The sequence below is a fragment of the Bos taurus genome, chromosome 10 (assembly GCF_002263795.3).
Source record: "Bos taurus isolate L1 Dominette 01449 registration number 42190680 breed Hereford chromosome 10, ARS-UCD2.0, whole genome shotgun sequence".
Taxonomy (NCBI): Eukaryota; Metazoa; Chordata; class Mammalia; order Artiodactyla; family Bovidae; genus Bos; species Bos taurus.
The window spans coordinates 2,257,804-2,283,650 of record NC_037337.1 but is presented as its reverse complement, the minus strand read 5'-3'; the positions used below and the strand labels follow the sequence as shown (position 1 = coordinate 2,283,650).

General features: G+C 41.6%; 2 long non-coding RNA genes across 5 annotated transcripts in view; one reads left to right on the top strand and one right to left on the bottom strand.

The window, feature by feature from the left end:
- LOC101903289 (uncharacterized) overlaps positions 1 to 9,464 on the bottom strand; it is a 72,395-nt gene extending 62,931 nt beyond the window's left edge. For 3 of the 4 annotated variants that reach the window (XR_009496112.1, XR_009496109.1, XR_009496110.1), the window contains exon 1: positions 9,399 to 9,464. This is a non-coding gene — a long non-coding RNA (uncharacterized lncRNA). The remainder of the gene's footprint in view (positions 1 to 9,398) is intronic. The other variant, XR_009496111.1, reaches the window with a different exon arrangement.
- Positions 9,465 to 9,512: 48 nt separating this feature from the next.
- On the top strand, positions 9,513 to 25,449 carry LOC112448354 (uncharacterized). The gene is made up of 4 exons (XR_003036726.2): positions 9,513 to 9,599; positions 11,113 to 11,211; positions 21,543 to 21,651; positions 24,142 to 25,449. It is a non-coding gene; the product is annotated as an uncharacterized lncRNA (long non-coding RNA).
- Positions 25,450 to 25,847: the final 398 nt, after the last annotated feature.

Genomic DNA, 25,847 nt, shown 5'->3' with positions numbered 1-25,847 from the left:
TCCCCTTTCATCTTTCTATATACTGTTTTGGAGGAGCTTTTTAGCTCTGATGGATGTTAACTCTTTGTCTTTTCTATGTGTTGCAAATATTTTCCCACAGTCTTCATTTGACTTTTAAATTTGTTCATGTGAGCTGATTTTGCCAAGTAGAAGTTTTGACTTTTTAACTATTCCAATCTGTCAACCTTTTCCTTTATGGTTTCCAGGCCTCCTGTGGGCCTCAGAAAGCTCTCCCCACTCCCCATTAGTGAAAATATGGAGAATGTGCTTACTTAGAGCATGAGATGGTCCAACTCAGAGGCAACAGCAACAGAATTGATAGGATGCCAAGGAAAATCACCCTGAACCCTGTGAGGAATCTGCCGAGCCCACATTTCCCCTCCACTGTACTTTTCCAGCCTGTGGTTATTTGTTCTGCCTCTAGGCAGCCCTGACTTTCCACCAAGTTCGCCCCCTTCCCCCCTCATGCAGAGAGCTGTTTGGTTTTCTGTCTTTGCTCTTGTTTTCCAGACTGTTATCTAAAGTAAGCGGGGCTCCATTTACCTGTAGGTCTCCCCACTTGGGATTGGATGCAACATTACCAACAACATTTGCATCTTTCTGCACCCCCTTCTTGCTTACCCCTGCCCCCTTCCTTGAATGAGCGAGGAAAGCAGCCAAAAGCAGATGCTTGACACATCTGCCCTGGGTTGGCTCAGTTCCAGTGGGAAAGTTTGATGTTGCAAGCTTTTAATAGCCACTCCATTTCCCTGACTTACAATCACACAGGCTTCCTTGACTTCCTTCTAATTCATTAAGGACAAAGAAAGCAAGCTGAGTTTGCTCCGCTTGGGTCCTGGGGGAACCAGCCCCAGGCCGGCAGATGACATAAGAGCCTTTGTCCTGGGCCCCTTTCTCTGCCGCAACTGCCTCTTCCTGCCTCCCAGCTACCTTTTCTCTCTTGGCTCACTGAGCACAAGTGCTATTAAGTTTCTCTCCCTTGTGGGGTCAACCACAAGCCAACATCAAGGGTTATCATAGGAGGATTTTTGCCCCATCACAGTCTCTGTCAGAATCCAACATCAGTTATATCCATTTCTTAAATATTCTGAGTAAATGTAGTATGCCTGTGTGCAAATGCAGCTTCTAAGCTGCCCATCACAAATACATCTAAGCCTTCCATACCTGAACTCCTCCTGTGCAGATATCTAGCACCCTGGCCCTCTCCTTAACTTTTCCAGGTTGGGACGTGGCGGGGAGGGGGGGGGTTGCAGTGAGGATGAGTGCAGGGATGGAGGATTCAGTTCAAGGGCTAGGATTCCAAGTTTCAGTCCTCAAAGCCTGGAAGGCATGCAGCCCACGGGGACCTCTGGACCCACTGCATGGGAGGGCACTTCCTCCTGGCCTCTGCCCCAGAGGAGCACTGCTTCCAGGGACACTGCTGGTGAGCAATGCAGAGCAAGAGATGGAGGGTGCTTTCAGCTTTTTCTTTTGTCTTGATTATTCATATTTTCTGACTTTTTCCTCCCGAAATTCTAAATATTGTTTCTAATAAAATACAGTTTTATTCTAAATTCAAAAATATATTATCCTCAGAGAAGCTCTCAAAACTTCCAGGAAGACTTTAAAGGAAGCTACACAGACATTTAAACGAGTTTGCAAGTCCTCCAACACCTGGGAAGCTCTGGCTAAATGTCAGAGCTTGATAACAACTGTTATCATTATCAGTATTATTATTACTACTATTATCCTGGAAAAGCAATATTTTTAGGGTAAGAGTAGGGTTAACATTGACTGATGAGCACAGAACTGATTCTAGGGTTCGGGGTGCTTCTTAGGGACCATGAAATCTGTTCAAGTTTGCATGTTTATGTTTGGGAGCCATATGAGTTTTTCATCTAGTAAGTTTTCCAGCAGCATGGCTTCTGATATCTTGATGTTTTTCCCTGTGGCCTGGGTTATAGACAAATAATTCAGGGGGAGAAAAAAGAATCTTTCTAAACATAAAACACTGGAGAGAGACTAGAAAAATCAAGAGAACTGGGAAGATACCAGAAGACTGACTTCCTAGCTGATACTGAAGCAAAAAAAAAAAAAAAGATCATTGGTCTATTGACTCCTGAGAGGCATACTTACCATCCATAATTCTGATTTTAGATATTCTGTCCCTTTACTTCAACAAATACAGTCAAAGGTTCTGATATTTACATTAGAAAACATGACCCTCGCACATCTCCTTAAACACCAGGAAACTTCCAAAGGACGCATGATTTCCTCTGTTCAACAATGCATTGTAAATCTTATACACCCAAATCTTTTGAAGTTTCCTTTCACCAAAAGGAGGAAAGCAGCAGCATTCAGTGGCACACAAGTTGTTGAAAATGCATTTCAACCAGAGGATGCCATTGCGGCTGTGGCTTCATGCCTCAAGCTCACACACAGGGCTTCTGCTGTTTGGGGTGCCAGAAACCCTGCTAGGGATCCAAGTTTTCAAGGCTAATGAAGATGATTTAGATGTGATGTCTGAAAAAACCATGTGGCATAAAGCCTTTCCTGTATGAAATCCTGGCACAGCTGCTCAGTAAAATGTGAGTGGGTGGGGATGAGGGGGTGTGAGAAGGCACGATGCCATCAGGCAGAGCTGGCCATAAAGAAGGAGTCTGAGAGTCCAACTCCATTTTTTGTCTTAACTTTATCAATCTCATCTTTTTTTTTTTAAAGCTCTATTTTAAAAACTTGGTGATTCATACAATAAAGCATGCCTCTATGCCGAAGTAGTAATATTTACTTTTAAAATGTGGAATTTAAGATAACGGTATTAACAAGAGAACATAATTAATGGGACAAATGGCTGTTGATCACCTAGTTAATCAAATAAACTTGAACCTTGGGAGAAAAATTGGGAGATTGTGATGCTATTATTCCAAGAAAAATTAATTATTCATTAATTTTCATGAAGTACCAGGAAAACCTGAATAATTCCTGAAGGAACATTGGAGAACATACATATTCATTGGTCATGAGTTTAATGTAAATATTTATCAGTCATGAAGAACCTAGAGTCTACCAAAAGAAAAAGATGTATAGCCTTTTACCTTACAATCTTTGCTCTTAAACCTAACCTTTCAAACCCCCTTGAGACAGGCAAGCCCACTACAATCTCCAATGCCTCACTAAGCCTAGTGGTCTGAGGGCCTGACCTCACAGGTGAGCTCATGCTTAATGATTTCTCTTGGCTTCCTTTTGCAGAGGAAGCATGCCAAGGCTCTGAGGTAACAAGAAGCATGACTGTATCCCCATCAGGTTGATTTCTAAGGTTAAGGCAGCAATTGTAAAACATGCTGTATTTTCCTGATGGTTATATTAATGCTCTTTTCAAAGTTAAAACAGTGATATGGACTGATATAAACTTTTGGAAGCTTGACACATTTGCAGGAAAGCTTGTAAGGACATGTTCAGAGTAGGAAGAGAGTTGCTACCTTTAGTATTCACTAAGAGGACCAGTAGTGAGAGCCCCATATCTTAGCCCATCCTGTCAACAGCAAGGGCTGAGCACTTGATGGCACGGGAGCAAAACATGCCCTATTCTAAGGAAACTTCAGACACAGGAAAAGTTTATACTTGGAATTGTTGTTGTTCAGTTTCCCAGTCGTGTCCGACTCTTTGCAACCCCATGGACTGCAGCATGCCAGGCCTCCCTATCCCTCACCATCTCCCGAAGTTTGCTCAAGTTCATACCCGTTGCATTGGTGATGCTGTCTAGCCATCTCATCTTCTGACTCCCTCTTCTCCTTCTGCCCTCAATCTTTCCCAGCATCAGGGACTTTTCCAAAGAGTTGGCTGTTCACATGAGAAGACCAAAATACTGGCGCTTCAGCATCAGTCCTTCCAATGAGTACTCAGGTTTGATTTCCCCTGTGGTTGACTGGTTTGATCTCCTTGCTGTCCAAGAGACTTTCAGAAGTCTTCTCCAGCACCACAGTTCGAAGGCATCAGTTCTTTGGCATTCTGCCTTCTTTATGGTCCAGCTCTCACAACCGTACATGACCACTGGGAATATCATCGCCTTGATTATGTGGACCTTCGTCTGTATACTTGGAGTTAGGACCATAATTTCCCTGCGTATTACTGATTTTCTATAAAGGGTCACTTCCTAGGTTTTTTTTTTTTTTTTTTTAATCTAAGGTTTATACGAAGTGCTTTATTATGCACGAAGCATTACATATGTGTTTTATTTTTTCCTCCTCATAAAACTCCTATTGGTCAGTTTTACTATTGTCCTTATATTATAAATGAGAAAATGAGGCATAGAAAAGTTAAGTAGATTTTCCAAAGTCACACAGCAATAAATGGCAACAGTGAGAATGAAAGATAGCGATGTCCATGCTCCTCTGAGACTCTTTTTCAGGGTCTAATTTACAAAGAACTTTCTCACATGTAATCCCAGGTAAACATGGAAACAGTCCTGTACGTTAAATATTATTGTCCTCATCTTGAAACTAGTAAGGTTATAACATATTTAGGTCCATTACCTTTTTAAGTAAATCATTTTTAAATGCCAAACAGTTGCATGACCATTAAAAACTCTTAAATATAGTATTTTTCATATAGTATGTTTTAAATATTCATCATCTAAGAAAATGTTAATGTTCAATTTTAACATGAAATTTTGCCAATTGCCTTTCTGAATAAGTTGCCAGATTTAACAAATAAAAATACAGAATGCCTAGTTAAATTTGAATTTTGGATAAACAGCAAACGATTTGCATGGGGCATACTTGTACTAAAAAAGTAGTCATTATTTATTTGAAATTCAAATTTAATTGGGCATCCTGAATTTTATCTGGCAATCCTTTTTCTGTGAAGACATATTTAGTGTGCCATAAATAAGGAAATTTTAAGCCAATTGAAAAAGATTAAAAAACTATTCTTTTGTCATCAGCAACATTTGTATTAAGGATATTATATGTATTAAGGATATTACCTGCCTACCTACTATACAATTGTGTAGACTGGTTTCTGTCCTCCAGAAGTTTATACTCCAAATAGTCATTACAATGTAAAAATAGCAGTGTCAATGACTCTTTCATATGAATTTAGTTCTAGCTACTAAAAATAATAGCAAGTGCCATTTGTATAGTTTTTGATGATTAGTACTAATTTAAGATTCACAAAATCTTATGAGGGCTGTGGGTATTCCCATTTCACAGTTAGATAAAAAGAGACTAAAATGTTATTTGTCTAACAAAGGTAATAAGTCTCTTGATTCCAGACTTGCTCATCTTTCCTCTACATTCTACAGGACCATGCTTCTCAGAGCAGCGGGCCAGCCATGGAGGGGAACACAGGGAGGTGATGCCAGATAACCATGAATGCCTGGTCTTTCTGGGTACTTTGATGATAATGCCAGATCCTGGTGCCCCAGACAGCAGTAGATGATTCTCCAAGAAGAGTCTTCAGGTTGGCCTCAAGCCCTACAGACTCTGTTAAAGGAGACAGCAGGGCCAGTTCTGGTGAACAGCCTGGAAAGCAAATTTGCTGGGGCAAAAAGTAAGTAATTCAGGAAAAGCTCAGGTCCTTTAGAGGTGGTCTGACCTCCATCGAGGTCACAGTTTTCTAAGTGGATATGATGGTTACCTTCATGTGTCAACTTGAGTGGGTCATCAGTTTCATAGATGCTTGGTCAAACATTATTCTGAATGTTTCTGTGACAGTGATTTTGGATGTGTTTAATATTTAAATCAATAAACTTAGTGAAGCAAACTGCCCTTCTTAGTGTGTGGACCTCAAATCACGTGAAGGCCTGAGTAGAAGGAAAGACTGATACTCTCCAAATAGGAAAGGACTCCTCCTTCCTGATTGGCTTCAAGCTGGAAAATGCATTTTTTTCCTGCCTTTGCTGCTGCTGCTGCTAAGTCACATCAGTCATGTCCGACTCTGTGTGACCCCGTAGACGGCAGTCCACCAGGCTCCTGTCCATGGGATTCTCCAGGCAAAAACACTGGAGTGGGTTGCCATTTCCTTCCCCTGCCCTTGCACCTCAAGTGAAACAGTGACTTTCTTGGATGTCAAGCCTGTTGGCCTTTGCATTGGAACCACACCAGTAGCTTTCCTGGAGCTCCAGCGTGCTAACTGCACATCTGGGGACTTGTCAGCCTCCATAATCACATGAGCCAACTTCTTACAACAAATACATACATATGTATATATATAAAGCAAAAGTGAAAGTCACTCAGTTGTGTCCAACTCTTTGCAACCTCATGGACTGTAGCCCACCAGGCTCCTCTGTCCATTGAATTCTCCAGGCAAGAATACTAGAGTGGGTAGCCATTCCTTTCTCTAGGGGACCTTCTCAACCCTGGGATTGAACCCAGATCTCCCGCATTACAGGCAGATTCTTTACCATCTGGGCCACCAGGGAAGCCCATGTATTTTTATGTGTGTGCGTGTGTGTGTTTGTGTGTCTGTGTGTGTGTATATATACTTATAATTCTATTTCTCTGGAGAACCATGACTCAGTGGACGGATGTCCACATAATCTTCCTATGTGAATGTCCACCTTACCATCTCTACATCTGACAAGGAAAGCAAATGGATCTTCCCTTTCTCAAAAATGCAGGATGGCTTTATTCCATAGGAGCTCCCCCTGTCCTGTCCAGGCTGCAGTTAAAAAACCTGTTATTTCAGGATCATTCAAGGAGCCAGGTCAGAGATTTTTAAACATTAAATTGATATCAAATCTATTTTTAAGCTTGTAAAGAATCTCAGTATAAAAGTGGATAAAAAGGGGATTAACTGGAGTGAGGTTGGCAGCCCAGGGGCAGAGTGGGTTTGCCTAGAGTTCCTCTCCAGTACTGGTAGCTCCTTGCTCAGGGCCTCTGTAGGTTTTATTTCCATCATATGGAGCAGAACTTTATTCTACTTACTTTCTAATGTAACTTTTCTTCTTGAAAAAGAAACTTACTGTACAAGTTACACATGCTTACTGTAGAAGATACAAATGTACCTTCATAAAAAGATACAAATTTTTCCTTCATAAAAGGAAAAATTACCCATTATCTAAAATTCTACCAATCAGAGAAAACTAATATTTTCCTGTTTCTGAATTGTTTGCACATATACACACATGCATAATCAGACTATATTTGCATAATACACATAGATCAAAGCCCTTTTGAAATAATTCATTTCAGAACAACTAATCATATAGAATTATAATGCATCCTTTCATCAAGAAATGGTAAAGTACAATTTATCTTGACTAAAAAACAATTTCATCTATTTCAGCTGACTTTCAATCATACAAACCAGAGCCTTTACATACAGATGAATTCTATCCTCTTCCTAACAGTTAACTAGCAAGACTATAAATTCTGTAATGCTGAAAATATTTTTTTTTCAGATTGTCTAGAGTCCTTAGTTCATTTCTCTGAGTATTTCTAATTTCAGTAAACCTTTATTCTTTAGGAGTGAATCAAATGTCTGAAAATAGATATCCAGAGAATAAGAAGAAGGAACAAGTTGGAGAGTGCAGATGGATGGCCCATTTGGGGTTGCAAACCCCAAATGAAGAAGGGTGAATCTGTATTTTTTTTTAACTTTCTTTGAGGTCATTCACACAGAGAAGGATAAAAAAAATTTCACCTGGCAGCATTTTTATACATATCACCTTCGAGGTACATTTTGGAAGAAGATTGAGGGCCTTCAATTTTCTTCAATTTTCTTCCTGGGCTACCTCGCCAATCTTTCTTCCCAGGTGTTTTCAATCCTGATTCCCTAACAGCTCATCTGAATTTCATGAGTCCATGCTCTTGACATCCACTCATCTTCATCTGTAGAAAACATACTCCTATTTTGAGCCAGGGTCTCTCAAACATCAGTGTGCATCAGAAGCACATGGTGAGTTTGTTACAGCAGTCAGTGGGGTCCAATCCCCCAAATGTTTGACTCAGTGGGTCAGGAATAGGAATGAAAATTTGCATTTTCAACACATTCCTAGTGATACTGATCTGTGGCCCACACTTGGAGGACAACTGCTTTGCAGTGCTTCTTGGACTTTGCTGCATCTACCATCACCCGAGCATCTTGCTAAAAGGAGAGCCTGATCCAGTAGTTCTGGGGTGGATCCCAAGGTTCTATTTTTCTAACAAGCTCCCACTTCGAGCAGTGGGATTGTGTGGCTCAGCTTAGAATACTGTTTTTTGTTTTTTTGTTTTTTTTTAAGAGGAAGCGGGCCAACCCCCTCCTCCGTATCAGGGGTTGCCAAACTTGTCTGCATGTTGGAATCACATAGCAATCTTCAAAATATACTGGTGCCTACGTCTCATGTCAGCTTATGGCTGGTCTGAGGTACAGCCTGGCCTTGGGAGTTTTAAAAGATCCTCGGGTGATTTTCAGGGGATCCTCAGGTGGTACGTATGGCATTGCTGACTCGATGGATGTGAGTTTGAGCAAGCTCCAGGAGTTAGGGAAGACCTGTGTGCTGCATACAGTCCATGGGGTTGCAAAGTCAGACACGACTGAGCCACTGACCTGAACAGGTGATTCTAATAATCCAAACATGCTTAGGAACCACTGTTTTAAATGCTTAAACTGCCTGCCATCCTCCATTTTATTTTCACTACAGGTATTGGCAGCTTGTTGTCTTTTGTCTTCGCTTTCATCCAATCTGCCCTACTGCACTGAAACGGCAAGTCCATGTGCCCAAGGCAGTGAGGCCAAACAATACCAAAGCATTAGAGTTTGGAACAGAGAAAGGTTTATTGAGGGCCATGCAAGGAGACAGGAGGTTCATGCCTTAAAATGCCCCAAATCCCCCAAAGCTCTTAGCAAAAGCCTTGTCTTGCATAGGTTTGGGAGAGACCTGGTTAGCTGTTACAAACTTCTTGGTGTCAGAGCCTTTGTTCTAGAGGTCAGGTCACGTTCAGGTAACAATGTTCCTGTAAATCTCCAGCTAATGAATGTTATCCTCTGTCCTGACAAGAAAGGGGAAGGTCCGGATGCACAGCTTTCCCCTCAGAGGTTCTGGTCCTGGCTAAAAGGAGGCAGGGCTCTGCTGGTGGCTTCCTCAAGGCCAGGTCCCCAGACCCTAACCAGCTGTCATCGCTGACAGAGCCAGGCACCCAGGACCCAACTGGCCCTCAGGCTCCTGAGACCTCCCATATGGTGGAGACCAGGTCCCACAGGAGGCTGCATCCCATGCGGACGGCGCTGCCGTTAGGCCGCAGAGACAGGAATGGTGGGGGAGGTTCACTGCTGCCTCAAGGGCTGGACCACGCCAGTGGGTGGCTGTGGTGAGAGTTCTGGAGCCCTGCAGGACCCAGCCCCCAACCTGCTCTCTGGGCCCCCCAGCTCACAGGCTGGTCCGAGGCAGGGTGAACTGGAGGGTCCTGAGAAGAAGGCTGGTATCTGCCTCTTACCTTACTCTCCGCCTGATGACCACCACCGTTGGCTGAACGGAACCACTAACGGTCGCTAGCTTATTGACGGTTGTTTGTGGGAGGGGCCCAGTGTCAACCAATGGCTGAACAGAACCACTAACGGTCACTCAATGACAGCCACTTGGGGAAGGGGCCCACTAGCACTGATCAACGGCTGAACAGGACCACTAACATCCCTGGGTAATTAACCACTAATTTCCCAGTAATTGGAGGAGGTGGGGAGAAATGCTGCACAGCCATAGACAGGGCTACGTTCTGTTACACTACCAGTTCATTCACCCTCCTAAACGCAGGAATGTCGTCTGTTTCTTTCAGTGTTTGACTCACACTTGTTGCTCAGTCACTACGCCATGGCCGACTCTGCAACCCCGTGAACTACATGGCAGTCTTCCCTGTCCTTCACTATCTCCTGGAGTTTGCTCAAACTCATGTGCATTGATTTGGTGATGCCATCCAACCATCTCATTCTCTGTCACCCTCCCTCTTCTCCTGCCTTCAGTCTTTCCCAGCATCAGGGTCTTTTCCAATGAGTCAGGTCTTTGCATCAGGTGGCCAAAGTATTGGGGCTTCAGCATCAGTCACACACTAGCAGTGAATAAATGTTTGTTGAATAAAAAAGTGACCAAAATATTATAAATAAAAATGAATTTGTAAAAAATATTACTCTAGTCACCAGCCCTTAGTAGAGTAGGATCTTCCCCAAAGTATTTCATCTAAAGATAAATTGTCTGACTTTCTCATAATAGACTCACAGGGACTATTGTTCTTCATGTCTTCAACTTCTAACTCATTTACCCTATGAATTCCAGCAAGAAACCTTTCTCATACAGCTTTTATTTCACATAGTTGAGTTTTTCACTTGCTACTACAGACTTGCTAAGGCACCCAGCTCAACACCAGGATCCAGGAACACGTTACTGCCTGCTCCTGGGATTATGAAAGAGCAGGAACGGAGCCCACCTCAAGTTTGTCCACTGACCTTCTCTTGCAGAGATCTCTGTCCTTCTGTATAGGCCCTGGAGCTTTTTACCCCAGTGCCAAAGGGTCCTTACTGGCAGCCAAATGTCACTGAAAAAATGGAGTTCATTCTCTTTTCCATCATACTTTTCCCTTTCAGACCCCTCAGTAACTGCAGACGTAATCACTGAGCATAGGCAGCTGAAGCCTGCATCTCAAGGTCCCATGTGTCATGATTAATTGAAGGCTTCTGTGGGTTTGTTAAGTATGGTTTCTTAGGGTCCATCAGCTTTGTAATCACACCTGGAAAGGGCAAAACTTCTTCATTCTGTATTTTTTCTCAGAGAACTAGTAAGTCTTGTAGTCATTCTCTGTGCCAGTAGATATTACACGTTTCCAGGTCCTCAGGCTGCTTCCTGATTTTGGAACAGGTTTGTGTAAAGTCCTGACATTGCACTTACTGCTGAGAATGGTGCTGAGGCCCTGCAGCATCATGAGTTAGAAGACAGCTGCTCATATCAAAAAGCCAAATCCCCACCAGTTTAAACAAGTAGGATTTATCTTCCTGACCACCCCCCTTATCTAACAAGATGTATGTCTAACATTGCAACTCAAAGTGTCCTTAGAAGAGAGACTTCTTCTATTTTCTGCTCTACTCTCCTTAATAAGAAAACATTATCATCTCCTTGTTACGAGATGGCTGCTGTATCTGTGAGTTTCACATCCTTAATTCTAGGCAGAAAGAATAAGGAAGAGGGAAGCATCACCCCTTCCAGAATTTCCAAGAAATCCTGAGCTGATGTCACAAGGCTATATTCAGCTGCAAGAGAGTCAGGTAAAGAGTATTTTCAGTTGGGCGCGGGGCCAACCTATCCATTTAGGCACAGTGCCTAGAACTCGTCGTATTAATACTTTTAGGATCCTCCAAAAATATCATTTTACTTTCTTTTAAAATCAAAAGGGAAAAAGACTATACTGAATATGAATATACAACAATGAATCTAGTCTGAATTGTTTGTCTTTATACCAATGAAGTTGTGAATTCAATTTTAACTTTTAAATAGAGGAGGGGTCCGCAAAGGCCAAAGCATCTAAGGATGATGAGAATCACAACACAGCCATGATTGGGATGATCCCATTGGATTCCAAACTGGAATGATGCCACACTAGCATGCTACTGTCTTTTTCCCCTCACCCAGAAAGCAGATTTCATAAGACTATGAGCTTTACAAAATTAATACACATAAATAATAATATCATTCTCACCAGAGAGATATTGCCCACTACAAGTATTGACTAATGATTATCAGTTTTTCTGAAAGGTATATAAGTAATTTTTCTTTCAAAATAAGATGCTATTGTGCAATGCTACATTTCTTGACCTCATTTTCCAAACCAAGAAATTTTAATAGCTTCACCCTTTGGCTGCCCATGGTTTATCATTGCCCAATCTGCTAATTCCTTTCCTTGGTGTTTTGCCAGTAAGTTGAGGATTACTTAGACTAGTGACTGCTGTAGAGTATGTGCTTTCTAGTTACCTGACTACCTGCACAGCCTGTCACCTTGGCCCTTCCCCAAAAGACCATTTAAGGAGGAGTTGTTTTTATCAATTACTGTATTTTCATCTGTGGTTAGAAAAGAGAGGGTTTTTCTCTTCTCCACAAACATTTGGCCACCAATTGCCAAGAGTATCACTTGTGAGTCATTTTGAAGAGCTGTTGGCCCTTAATTGTTTCCAGATGACATTTGAAATGGATGATGTAGAGGAATTCATTTCCTATTCTCAGAGCACCAAGAATAAGCTTAGCACCTCAAAGCATTCTACTTGAAACCTTTTACAGAGAGCATGTGCCCCATACAGCCCATGTACAGGGAATTTGTTCCTAAAGAGGTGGCTTCTGGTGACAGTACTAATGCAGAATCCTTGAAGCAGAGACAGTCTCTCATTCAACTTGGTCCTCTCATGGCGGTGCAGTCGCCATAGTGGCCTCTTTAGCCTCTCACTGAATCTTAATCCAAGTTAATTAAATTGCCCACCTTAAAACCATTTTATGTTTCCAAAATCAATTCAGGATAATCAGTTTTTCCTGGGGGAAAAAACAAACTATCATTACGTATGATCCTGGCTAAGAGGAATGCCAGTATCCATATAAGAAAGATACGGTCAGCATCATGTTCTCTTAGACAAAAGGAGAGCCCTGGAATCAGCTTAGGAAGGAAAAGTAAAGAGAGTAAAGGTTAAAAAACAAAACAACGCTTTCTGAGGGGTGAGGTTAATGGGTAAATTGTTTCACTTTCTAAACACAGTTTCTTCACCTAAAAAATGAAGGTAACATTGCCTGTGTGTGTGCTTGGTTGCCCGGTTGTGTCCAACTCTTTGCGACCCCATGGACTGTAGCCTGCCGGGCTCCTCTGTCCATGGGGATTCTCCAGGCAAGAATACTGGAGTGGGTTGCCATGCCCTCCTCCAGGGGAACTTCCCAACCCAGGTCACCTGCATCGCAGGTGGATTCTTTACAGTCTGAGCCGCTAGGGAAGTCTACTTCAGAATAAATTGTGATGAAGACCAATCAAGATAATTTTTGTAAAGCAATAGGGCAATGCCTCTCACATTTTAAAACCCCAATAGATGGTGTCTGTATCTTTACTGGGCTTCCCTCATAGCTCAGTTGGTAAAGAATCTACCTGCAATCTGGTTCAATTCCTGGGTCAGGAAGATCTGATGGAGAAGGGATAGGCTACCCACTCCAGTATTCTTGGGCTTCCCTTGTGGCTCAGCTGGTAAATTGCCCACAATACGGGAGACCTGGTTTCGATCCCTGGGTTGGGAAGATCGCCTGGAGAAGGGAACGGCTACCCACTCCAGTATTCTGGCCTGAAGAATTCCATGGACTGTATAGTCCATGGGGTTGCAAAGAGTGGCCTCTTTAGCCACAGATGAGCGACTTTCACTTATATCTTTACTACTTTTATAGATGCTGCTGTTGTTATTTTTACAGTGAAGTGGAATTACCAGTCTAGCTCAGGAGGTCTATTTTATGGTTGTAATCATTATGGTACAGGTGTTGCAAGATTATAATTGGGAAAGAAGAAGATGAGAAAAGCATATACTTTCGAGTGATGTCTCTCCTTATCCCTAAATGTTCTTCTTTCACGGGGAAACATTTCTTATTTGTTCACAACTTTCAGCCACCATGAAGAAACCCTCTGGGAAAGTAATACTCTAAGGCGTGATTCTTTCACCCTCTACTAAACCCAGGAATGGAGTCTCTTACACATCACAGACATTTTGTGGTTTTTTTTTTTTTAAGATTCATTTTTAATTAATGAATCTCACATACTGTCTCCTATCTAACTACTCCTTTTAGTTACACAACTGCGTGCCAGACTTTGGGAAATGAAGCACAGAGTCATGAAGTTGCTTTGCTGTGGGGGTGGGGGTGTCACACCCTGGGAGTGGGTGTGAGGCTGTCCTCTAAAGGGTGGGATTTTCTTCTGTCGACCATACACCCAGGGAGAAAATAAATCATGCTTTGATCCCAACTTTATAAAGAAGAACTATTCCCTTTTCTTTGGGACTGAGCTGACAGTCACTCACCTGTCAGTGAGACTGACAGGTCTCCACTCTGGCTAAAGGAGAATAAGCTTAGTCATGTGCACAGAGGTCAGGGGATCCCTTCATGACAGGGTATAGGGAGCTCAGGACCAAGACCGCCTAGGGAAGCCCCTAGGATGAGATTCCAGAAGACATCCTGTCTAGAAACCAGTTTTAAATTTTCTCTTTTTTTTGCATCATCATTGCCTCCTCTTATATCTAATATCTCAATCAGCCTTTGTTAAACATTGACACAGACTCCCTGATACTTGGAGGAACTATTCATGCCCATTTTGGAGCCTAAGAAAATAAAGGGGGCTCAGATGGTAAAGAATCTGCCTGCAATGCAGGAGACCTGAGTTTGATCCCCGGGTTGGGAAGATCCCCTGGAGAAGAGAAAGGCTACCCCCTCCAGTATTCTTGCCTGGAGAATTCCATGGACAGAGGAGCCCAGTGGGCTACAGTCTGCAGGGTCGTAAAGAGTCAGACATGATTGAGCAAATTTCACTTCACAAGTTACGAGATAGCAAAAGATGAATGATTAGTAAACAAGGAATATCAGTCAGAGCAAGAAAGCCACCTGAAGGGTACAGGGGAGACCAATTCATTTAATGGAAAAGAAAAATCATTTCTAAGCAAATTCTTAAAATTCACCAGGGTGGTGAGGGGTAGAGAATATGAGAACACGAGATCTCCACAAGGCACAGGATGGGATTTCAGACTATCATTATATAAATATATATATATATATATAGTTTTTGGAGTGGGGAGAGGGTTGTTTGTTTCACTGTCATTGTTGTTTGAATTAAAAGGAAAAGTTACCCAAAAAGCTAGAGAGTTTGCCAACACTGGAGCTGTCTTCATTTGCTAGGACCACCATAAAATGATACTACAGACTGCATGACTTAAACAAAATGTGTTTTTCTCCCAGTCTGGAGGCTAGAAGTCTGAAGTCAAGGTGTCAGCAGGACTGGTTTCTTCTGAGGCCTCTTTCCTTTGTTTGCAGACAGCCACCTTCCTGCTGCAGACCTTCTCACGTAGCTCTCTGTGCTCACACAACCCTGGTGTCTCTCCAGCCTCTTGTAGGACACCAGTCCTCTAAGCCCCATGAGGAAACCCTAATAACCTCACAATCACCTCTTTAAAATTATCTGCAAATACAGTTGTATTCTGAGGTCCTGGAGCCTAGGGCTTCAACTTATGAATTTGGGAGGAACACAGTTCAGGGGTTAATATAGATGTCAAAATGCAATTAACATGTAGGCCCTGAAGTCTCGAAAAATAAAAGGAGATACAGGTGACATCACCATCAGGGTAACAGCCTTTCTCCTCTTTATTCTGATCCTCTCTCTTCTCTGCAAACACCTCATTGGTTTTCACTGACTGTCTTTCTGAAAATCCTAGGCTGTCTGTTCGATGCTAACTTCCTTGAAGATTTCCATAGAGAGGCTTCAATTAGGGTTTGGTGGAATGGTGTGGTGGGAAGGACTGCAGGGTTAAAATCACAAAATGAAGGAAGCCTCTGGTAGGCCCAGCAGGAAGAACATGGCTGAGAGATGACTGATTTGCTGCACAGAAATCTGCTTTCTGCACTCGACTTCCCAACTGCCTCTGGGACATCCACTACTTCATCCAAACACACTCAAGGCAAAGCACTCCAACATCGCTGATCATTTCTCTGGCAGCTTTCCAGTGCTTCATTTCTTGTGTTAATAGTGGCTGAGAAAATTACACAAAGTATCCAGGATGTTCACATCATTTCAATTCACTTTAGTCACTCAGTCGTGTCCAACTCTTTGCGACCCCATGGACTGCAGCACGCCAGGCCTCCCTGTCCATCACCAACTCCCAGAGTTTACTCAAACTCATGCCCATTGAGTCAGTAATGCCATCCAACCATCTCATTCTCTGTTGTCCCCTTCTCCTCCCACCTTCAATCTTTCCCAGCATCAGGATCTTTTCCAATGAGTCAGCTCTTCGCATCAGGTGGCCAAAGTATTGAAGTTTCAGCTCCAACATCAGTCCTTTCAATGAATATTCAGGACTGATTTCCTTTAGAATGGACTGGTTGGATCTCCTTGCAGTCCAAGGGACTCTCAAGAGTCTTCTCTAACACCACAGTTCAAAAGCATCAATTCTTCGGCACTCAGCTTTCTTTATAGTCCAACTCTCGCACCCATACATGACTACTGGAAAAACCATAGCCTTGACTAGACGGACCTTTGTTGGCAAAGTCATGTCTCTGCTTTTTAATATGCTGTCTATGTTGGTCATAACTTTCCTTCCAAGGAGCAAGCGTCTTAATTTCATGGCTGCAATCACCATCTACAGTGATTTTGGAGCCCCCCAAAATAAAGTTAGCCACTGTTTCCACTGTTACCCCATCTATTTGCCATGAAGTGATGGGACCAGATGTCATCATTTTAGTTTTCTGAATGCTGAGCTTTAAGCCAACTTTTTCACTCTCCTCTTTCACTTTCATCAAGAGGCTCTTTAGTTCTTCACTTTCAGCCATAAGGGTGGTGTCATCTGCATATCTGAGGTTATTGATATTTCTCCTGGCAATCTTGATTCCAGCTGTGCTTCCTCCAGCCCAGGGTTTCTCATGATGTACTCTGCATATAAGTTAAATAAGTAGGGTGACAATATACAGCCTTGACATACTCCTTTTCTTATTTGGAACCAGTCTGTTGTGCCATGTCCAGTTCTAACTGTTGCTTCCTGATCTGCATACAGGTTTCTCAAGAGGCAGGTCAGGTGGTCTGTTATTCCCATCTCTTTCAGAATTTTCCATGTCAGAATGTTGACATACTATTTGCTTTACCATTTACTTCAAAGTTCCTCAGAGTTCTCTGAATTTTACTTTCTAGAACAAATATTCTTGGCATAAGCATAAAGGATGCCCATGCAGTTATTTTTAATGGCAGCAGAAAGCAAATTCTGGATTTTCAAGTCGGAAGCAAGCTGTCTTTTAGCAATGAACAATTAATGGCTATGTAGTAATAAGTTTGGTTGGCACAGGCTTATTTCTTCAATTCACTGATACATAACAACAATCACAAATGTATTAAAAAATGATCTTGTTTCTATTGAGTGATCTCCCTTTGCTCTTGTTCTTATGCTACAACTTACCTGGCGTTGCCCCAGGTTCACCTTTAATTTCATTGATTGAAGATGACATCTAAGGAGACCAATTTGATTCACCAAAGCATAAAGCTGCTGCTGCTGCTAAGTTGCTTCAATCGTGTCCGACTCTGTGCGACCCCGTAGACGACAGCCCACTAGGCTCCTCTGTCCCTGGGATTCTCCAGGCAAGAATACTCTGCTGCTGCTGCTGCTAAGTCGCTTCAGTCTTAGCAGCTTAGTCTTGACTCTGTGCGACCCCATAGACGTCAGCCCACCAGGCTCCCCTGTCCCTGGGATTCTCCAGGCAAGAACACTGGAGTGGGTTGCCATTTCCTTCTCCAATGCATGAAAGTGAAAAGTGAAAGTGAAGTCGCTCAGTCATGTCCGACTCTTAGCCAGGCTCCTCCTCCTTCCATGGGATTTTCCAGGCAAGAGTACTAGAGTGGGGTGCCATTGCCTTCTCTGAGAATACTCTAGATAGGACCAAAAGAAATGGTTCAGTTAAATCTTCCAGGAAAATTCCAGTGCAACATAACCATCAACATTTTCCAGGGCGGAAAGGCAGTGTTTCTGGTATATTTCACTGTCCAAAGGACTTTCCTGTGTCAAGTCACTCCCCTGTTGTAGTGCCTGAATTTGAATGAACTCTGTATTACTGAATCCTCTGCCCCATATCTAGTCTAAGGAAGAGGCCTGATATTCCAATAATTTGCAAGCAAATACACAGACCGAATTCTGAATGGTGACCCTGGATTCCCCTTGAAATTTTGATTTCCAGTGTTAGTCACAGCTCCAGCTGGAAGACTACTTAGCCTACGGCTGATTCAGGAATTCTTGCCTAATGGATGATGACTTGTATGGTGAGTCCCTTGAAATCTGAAAATTAATGCTGGTCAAAACGCAGATTTCCGGGGGGAACCCTCTGCAACTGTTTGAAGCCCAGTTATTTTTCTCATGATATGCTAGAATTTGGCTGGTCGCTTATTTTGGGCTACGTGCATACGACTGTGCTGTACTTCTGCATGGACGAGCACAGCACAGTGCCCTCATCCGTCTGCGGCATCCCATTCCGCTCTCTTTCCCTCAGTCTCCAGCAAGGACCCATGTCTTCGAGAAGACCATTCGCCCAACAGTGCCCTCTGCCTCTCATCAGCAACTTAGCAGCATAATCAGGTTCCCTGATTTCTAGCTCAGGGTTCTTGATACTATACCAAGTGGCTCACAAGGGTTACTCCAATGTCCCACCCATCCCACAGGCCACTCAAGCCTCCATACTACACAAGTCAGCTGTCTGCATGCCGCACCAAATAAGGTCTGAGGATGTGAGCTTTGCAGCCAAAACACCTGAAGCTACTTGCTACTCTTCTTTCCCTGCCTCAAAAATTGTCCATTTCTGTCACCAGCCAGCCCTGGAGCAGCTAAAGAACATGACGTGGCTTTGCACGCTCATTCTATAGGGAACAAAGGGATACAAATTACAGCTCCTATTACTAGCCTCCTCAAATCCCTTCAGTGTTTCCCTGCAGAAGGTCACAACCCTTGGCTTGTTATTAGAGGCATCCTTTAGCATGCCCTGAACCTCCCTGCTTCCTCTCCACCCAGCAGCTCCTTACCCTGCCCCTTCTTGTCAGTGATGGATTCTTGCTCTTTGCTATCCCATTCCCCTTGGTAGAGCGTCCCTCCCACCCTTCACTTAACTCTAGTTGAGCCGCCAGACACATATTATTTTTCCAAGGCCTTGCCACAGAGGATCCCCTCCGCCTCCTCTCTGAGGTCATGTAAGCACTCCCTGCTCACAGAGCATGTAAGGTCAGGTATTGTTTTGTGTCTCCCAGGCTCTCCTTCCTTACTGGCGCCCATGCTTTTTAATATCTATCAGACATACCTGATACTTTCTCACCTCTGTGCCTTTTGCCCATGCTGCTGTCTTGCTGAGAATTCCATTTCTCATTTCTATCAGAATCCTAGCTATATATCAAAGTCAGTTGAAATACTATCTTCCATTTAACTGTCCCTAATTGTCTGCATTCTAGTGCCGTGGTGACAAATTCAGATCAGATCAGTCGCTCAGTCACGTCCGACTCTTTGCGACCCCATGAATCCCAGCACGCCAGGCCTCCCTGTCCATCACCAACTCCCGGAGTTCACTGAGACTCACGTCCATTGCGTCAGTGATGCCATCCAGCCATCTCATCCTCTGTCGTCTCCTTCTCCTCCTGCCCCCAATCCCTCCCAGCATCAGAGTCTTTTCCAATGAGTCAACTCTTTGCATGAGGTGGCCAAAGTACTGGAGTTTCAGCCTTAGCATCATTCTTTCCAAAGAAATCCCAGGGCTTATCTCCTTCAGAATGGACTGGTTGGATCTCCTTGCAGTCCAAGGGACTCTCAAGAGTCTTCTCCAACACCACAGTTCAAAAGCATCAATTCTTTGGCGCTCAGCCTTCTTCACAGTCCAACTCTCACATCCATACATGACCACAGGAAAAACCATAGCCTTGACTAGATGAACTTTTGTTGGCAAAGTAATGTCTCTGCTTTAGAATATGCTATCTAGGTTGGTCATAACTTTCCTTCCAAGGAGTAAGCGTCTTTTAATTTCATGGCTGCAGTCACCATCTGTAGTGATTTTGGAGCCCAGAAAAATAAAGTCTGACACTGTTTCCACTGTTTCCCCATCTATTTCCCATGAAGTGATGGGACCGGATGCCATGACCTTCATTTTCTGAATGTTGAGCTTTAAGCCAACTTTTTCACTCTCCACTTTCAGTTTCATCAAGAGGCTTTTGAGTTCCTCTACACTTTCTGCCATAAGGGTGGTGTCATCTGCATATCTGAGGTTATTTATATTTCTCCCTGCAATCTTGATTCCAGTTTTACCCCAAACTAAAACAACACCAATTTATACCTTTGTAATCCTGGGAGGCAGAAGTCTGAAATGGCTTTCACTGGGCTACCATTAAACGATTGGCAGGTTTGTGTTCCTTCTGCAAGTTCTAGAGGCGGTTTCCTTGGCTTTCCCAAGCTTCTGGAAGCCACCCACACTGTTTCCACCTTCAAAGGCAGCAGGCGTGTATCTTTAAATCTCTCTCTGCTTCTGCCATCACACCACTCCTCACTGTCCCTCTGGTCTGCCTCTTATAAGAATTCTATGATTACCCTGGGTTCATATGAATAGTCCCGGAAACCTCATCTCAAGATCTTTAATCATGTCTTCAAAGTCCTTTATACCATGTCAAGTAACATATTCACAGGTTCTGGAGATTTCCCTAAAAGAGAATCTATCTTTTTCATTTCTATAACCTTATAACATTGTGTTTGAGTATCTATAATTCAGGGTTCATCTAAGACTGTATCCTTAGGGCAGGGTAATAGCTTTTATTTAAAATTCAGGTAAAACTTTGTTTTTGGATACTGGTATTTGAATTTCATATTATTTTCACATGTCACAAAAGATTATTTTTTTCTTTTTCTTTTTGTATTGAAGTACTGTCAATATAAGATATTACATTAGTTCCAGGTGTACAATATAGTGACCCAACATTTATATACATTATAATCTGATCACCATGATAGGTTTAGTAAACAACTATCACCATACAAATTTACTCCATCTTTATCGACTATAGTCCCTGTGCTGTACATTACCACCTCCACGTCATTACTGGAAGTTTGTATGTTTTAATCCCCTTTACCTGTTATATACGATCCACAACCCCCTCCTGTCTGGCAATCACTAGCTTGTTCTCTGTATCTGTGAGTCTGTTTCTATTTAATATGCTTGTTGGTTTATATTCCACATATGAGTGAAATCATACAGTATTTATCTTTCTCTGTCTGACTTATTTCACTTAGCATAATTCCTTCTAGACCCATCCATGTTGTCACAAAAGGCAAGATTTCATTCTTTTTTTTATGCCTGAGTAATATTCTATTATATGTATTACTCCTGACAATTTCATTTCTTGAAACAGTCTAACCTCTCTTCTTCACTGCAATGTCCACATACAGGCACAAAGATAGTTTACCTAAGTATGATTATTATGGAAATATCTATAGTAATGAATAATTGGAAACAACTTAAAAGTCTATCAATATGGTAGTTAAATTATGATATGAAATAATATAAAAAATTATTTTATATCATATATAAAAATATGATATATCATATAAATTTATGATATATAAAAACACAGAATATTAAGCAGACATTCAAAACAAGAGGGAGATGCATAAACAAGCATGGAAAACATTCACAATGTGTTAAGTTTTTTAAAAAAAGCAAGTTTTATGCAGTACATATAAAACAATTTGGCTTTTTCAAACAAATTATATGTGTGTAATAGGTTATATATGCAAACAGAAGGATCTGGAAGATAGGTTATTACTTGCCTATGTGATTTTGGAACATTTTCACCCTCTCTGAACATTTGAACTTGATTTTACAGTTATGTTTTGCTTTGATGATTGGAAGAAAGGAGAGAAACCTGTTCTGAAAATACAGCAACAGATATTATGTGACTTCTGGAAACAAGGGAGGTCAATAATGGGCATATGGTAAGAGACCAAAACATAAGACATTCTTCTTTCAGAGGAAACCGAAAGCTAAGGAAATCCTGCCCCATAATTATTGTTTTAGAAACTAACTGCTTTACACTTACTTTCTTTTCCACAAAATGCCAGCAGTCACATAAAAATGTTTCTCAGTGATATTAGGATGTCACGATTCCACAGTTGTCTACATCTGACTCTTTCGGGTGCTTCTGCAGTGTGACAATAAGCTTAAGGAAATCTCCCAGAATTCCCAGGTTGAGGAGTGAGGAAAAAACCCACCTTTTTGTTATTGAATTGGATACAAGCTTACAGGCAATATTAACAAAGGAATATTTTTAAGTAGAGTTAATTAGACCATTCATGGTGTAAATTTCTTTTCATATAGCCCATTTGTTTCCTTAAATCTCCGTGTCTCTATATATTTCTTTTCTCCTATACTCCAGGATCTAATCAATTTAGAATTCTTTACACGTGATAATTCTTTGAATCGAGTTTGGCCACCAAAACAGCAGGATGCTATCAAACTTATTTTTGTATGTATGATTCCATATGTTTAAAAGTCAACATGCAAATATATGCAAAAATTCTAAAATTAAAAAAAAAAAAAACCTCCCTGAACTTAATATGAGGCCTTATGGGTGGTTCCAGGTGTCTTGAAACTGGGTGGCTTGTGTGTGTGGGTGGGTGGTAGATGGTGAGTACCAACCTCATTCTCTTCTTTAAAGTTGCTAAAAATGAGATCTTACAGGAGACCAAGGAAATACATTCAATAATGCTTAACAAAGGTTTTCTAATTGACAGTTTTTTGTAGATGCTTTTTAAATGAACATAATTCCATTTACTTTCGTCAACAATACTGCCGCTGTTAACCCTGGAATGAGAACCACAAGATGACACCTTTATACTCTGTCTAGTACCATGATTCCTCTATTACAGAATAATAAATCCAATTATCTGTTTATTCAAAATTTCCATTGAACTCCATAATATTCAAAAACACTGCTATTATATTTTCTGAGTCTCATTTCCATTATTGGCAATCTTCTCCGCATACGATGTCTTCTGCTATGATGAGGCTAAAATTTACCTTGCAAAATTCTTTGTTTAGTGTCATAATAAGAGTTACGAATTTACAAAACTTGGTGCTATTTATTTCTACTTAGAATCACCTGCTTCTCTCTGGAATCAAAGAACTCTTATAAGCAGTCAGTGTACTAAGGAAAATCAGTGTGCTTCCTTGCCAACACAAAGGAAAAAAGAATGAAGGCAGGAATTCAGGTGGTGGGTTTTAAGGGATAATGGACGAGAGAATTCTAAGAGGTTTGGACTGCTGCAGGTATCTTCCCAGCTCTAGGAAGGCTCAAGCTTGCAGAGTACCACCTGTACTCCTACTTTCCAATCCCCAGCCTCCCACTCCTGCCCACATCCTCTCCTTCCCCTGACCCAGCACCTCCCCACCATGCCCACTCACCTTCTTACCACCTATCTGCATACTCACCTATAAAGGCGAGCTGACATAAAATTCAGGATGTGAATAAACGTGTTGTGGGGATAAAATCTCACTCATTTTTCATTTTTTGGCACATTCTAAGACGTAAAGTAACCTTCCCCAGGATGGAACACAAATGTGCCCTGTTCATCTCAGTGAGTGGATCAAGTAATTGTGTTTCTGAGAATGAAAACTGCCTTATTGGGAAAGTAAAGATAGTTTTTTTGTAGTTGAAGATTTGCGCTCACGTTTAATCAGTAAGAGTCAAGTCTCTTACCGATTGGGCCATTAAAGCCTTTTGTGAGAGAAAATAAAGAAATCTGAGCTTTTGGATAAAGCAGAAATTGGAGTGAAGTGAGGGAGGTTGAGAAGAAAGGGGACGAAGGGAGAATGGAGCCCTGAGTCAGGAGGATGTTCTACTGTAGCCAGGAAAGGGACCAAGAAAAAGCCCTCCACGAAGAGGTTATCATAGGCACGTTAGCAAATATCTTTCCCAGTTGGAAGAAGAGATTTTCAAGATAGGTGGTTAGCCAGGGAGATTTAGAGTCACACATCTCAGACAGATGCCCGTACAAACTGGGGATTTGGAAAGGAGATCATGTTCTATGACAGGGTTTTCCATAAGATAAAATGCATTTCTATTATAAGTATTATTCTAAACCAGAAAGAATGGATAGTGAGTGTAGACAGAGGCAGGGCAGGGCTTGGGTGTGGAGAGGGGTAGGTAGCAGCTGGGGGAAAGGGTCAGGCTTTTGGGAATACCAGAAAGTAAGAACACAAAGAGAATGGTAGAAGCAGCAGAGTTATTACCAACCTTAAATACAGAAAGATCATTTTGCCAGAGTACAATTCAGACAAAAAGTGGACAAGTTATTTTTAAGTATTCAAGACAACTAGAGTCATTGATCCAGAGCCTATTTTTCACATCTTGATGCTGGAATTCATTTTGGTATGGTTTTATTTTTAAAAATATATACCTATTTTGTTTATGCTTGTTTTTTCAGACCTGGAAAATTTATATTCGTGGATAAAAGAAAGCTGACGATAAGGTCAGTGATTCATCACAGATAATTATTGAGAAACTAACCTCGGAGACCAAGGACAGAGCTGGAGGATTCAGTGGGGGAGGGGCAATGCAGAGGGAGGGAAGGACCTAAGTGCTTAGAAGGGAGACTATGGTAAATGCTGAAGACTAGTCCATTTAACGTCTTTCTCAGGGGATTTTTCTGAGTACATGATGAAGCAGGAGGCAAACATTTAAAGCCAGTCTGTGTCATAAGGAAAAGTCATGCCAAGATACGGTTTCCTTTTACGGCTATGATTACCCTACAGGTAGATGGGGGTGCTTTAGACCTAGTGAGGCCAGACTTAAGCAAGGCACTTGACAAAGTCCAAGTTCTGTCCTCATAATCAAGTCAGGGAAACAGAAGCAGCAGTGGCAAAAGCTAATCCTTAGACTAGTGCTGAAACAGTTGCTTAAGAGCAGCCTAGGAAGCTGTTAAAGGTCTGAGATGCCTGTGCCACGGCCCTTTAGATCCTGGAGTGGATTCCGGAGGTCAGGTTTTGGTAAGCTCCCCAGATGACGCCCATGAGCAGACAGGGATGACATCTCTGAAGGAAGCTGACTGACAGACCAAAGGCAACCTGAAGAGAGATGTCCCAAGGTTCCATGCATGCTCCATTCCAGTCAACACTCTCATCAATATCTCAGATAAGAATGAGAAGTTGATCACATTCGAGGATAACATGAAACTGGACAAGATGGCAGAGTTAGCATCCCAAATGATTTCAGCCTAAGTTTGACAAGATAAAAACCTAAGATTAGGTTAAAATAAGATTGTCAGTGAAATTTTCACATCACCTACAACTTCAAGTCACAGGAGAGACCTCCAAAATTCATTTTATTATTTGTAATTTTAGAAAGTCAATGAAAAATAATGCAGGGATCTGGCCTGGTCAGAGGTCTTTCAGCCTGGGCAGGAAGATGATTATGTATAGATAGACGTTGGGAGACAGAGAATCAATCATGTGGTCAATTTGGCACATGAATGGGGAGTTAACAGATTTCTATGAGCAGACTCAGGGAAAAAGACATAATGTGTGTGCCTTGAATCCAAAAATGTAGATACATGGCACACCACTCTTAAAGTTATGGAATCAAGTATTAAAAAGGTGTACTGCATCTCATCAAGGTCCTGATTAAACACTCTGGTTATTAGTTAACTAGGATGGTACTTGCCCTCCTTAAAAGGTAAGCATCTTACAGTCTCAGAATTGAAAACTGAGTAGAGAAATATCATAGAAAATTAAAACCCAATAATACTAATATTTCTGCATCAAGAAAAGTTAAAATACAATATTTTACATACTTATGTTTGGGAATTACCTTTGACTGACAGCTTTGTAACTTCAATGTAAATTGTCTGAAGTAATCGATTCAGATGTCTGGTTTGCAGTGGAATTCTTACTAACTATATAATACAATATTTCAACATTTAACTCATGGTTCATGATATTTATAAACTCAATTTATTAGATTTATATGAAATACTCAGTACTTGGAAAGTCTGCCAATCAGGCAATCAAATTAAATGGAAATAAAATATATTAAATTTATATATGCAATGTAAAATATGTGAAAGTATTTAATTAACTAGTTTTAAATGCATCAAATATTGTTCAAAGGCCATTAGAGTAACTGCTAAAACTG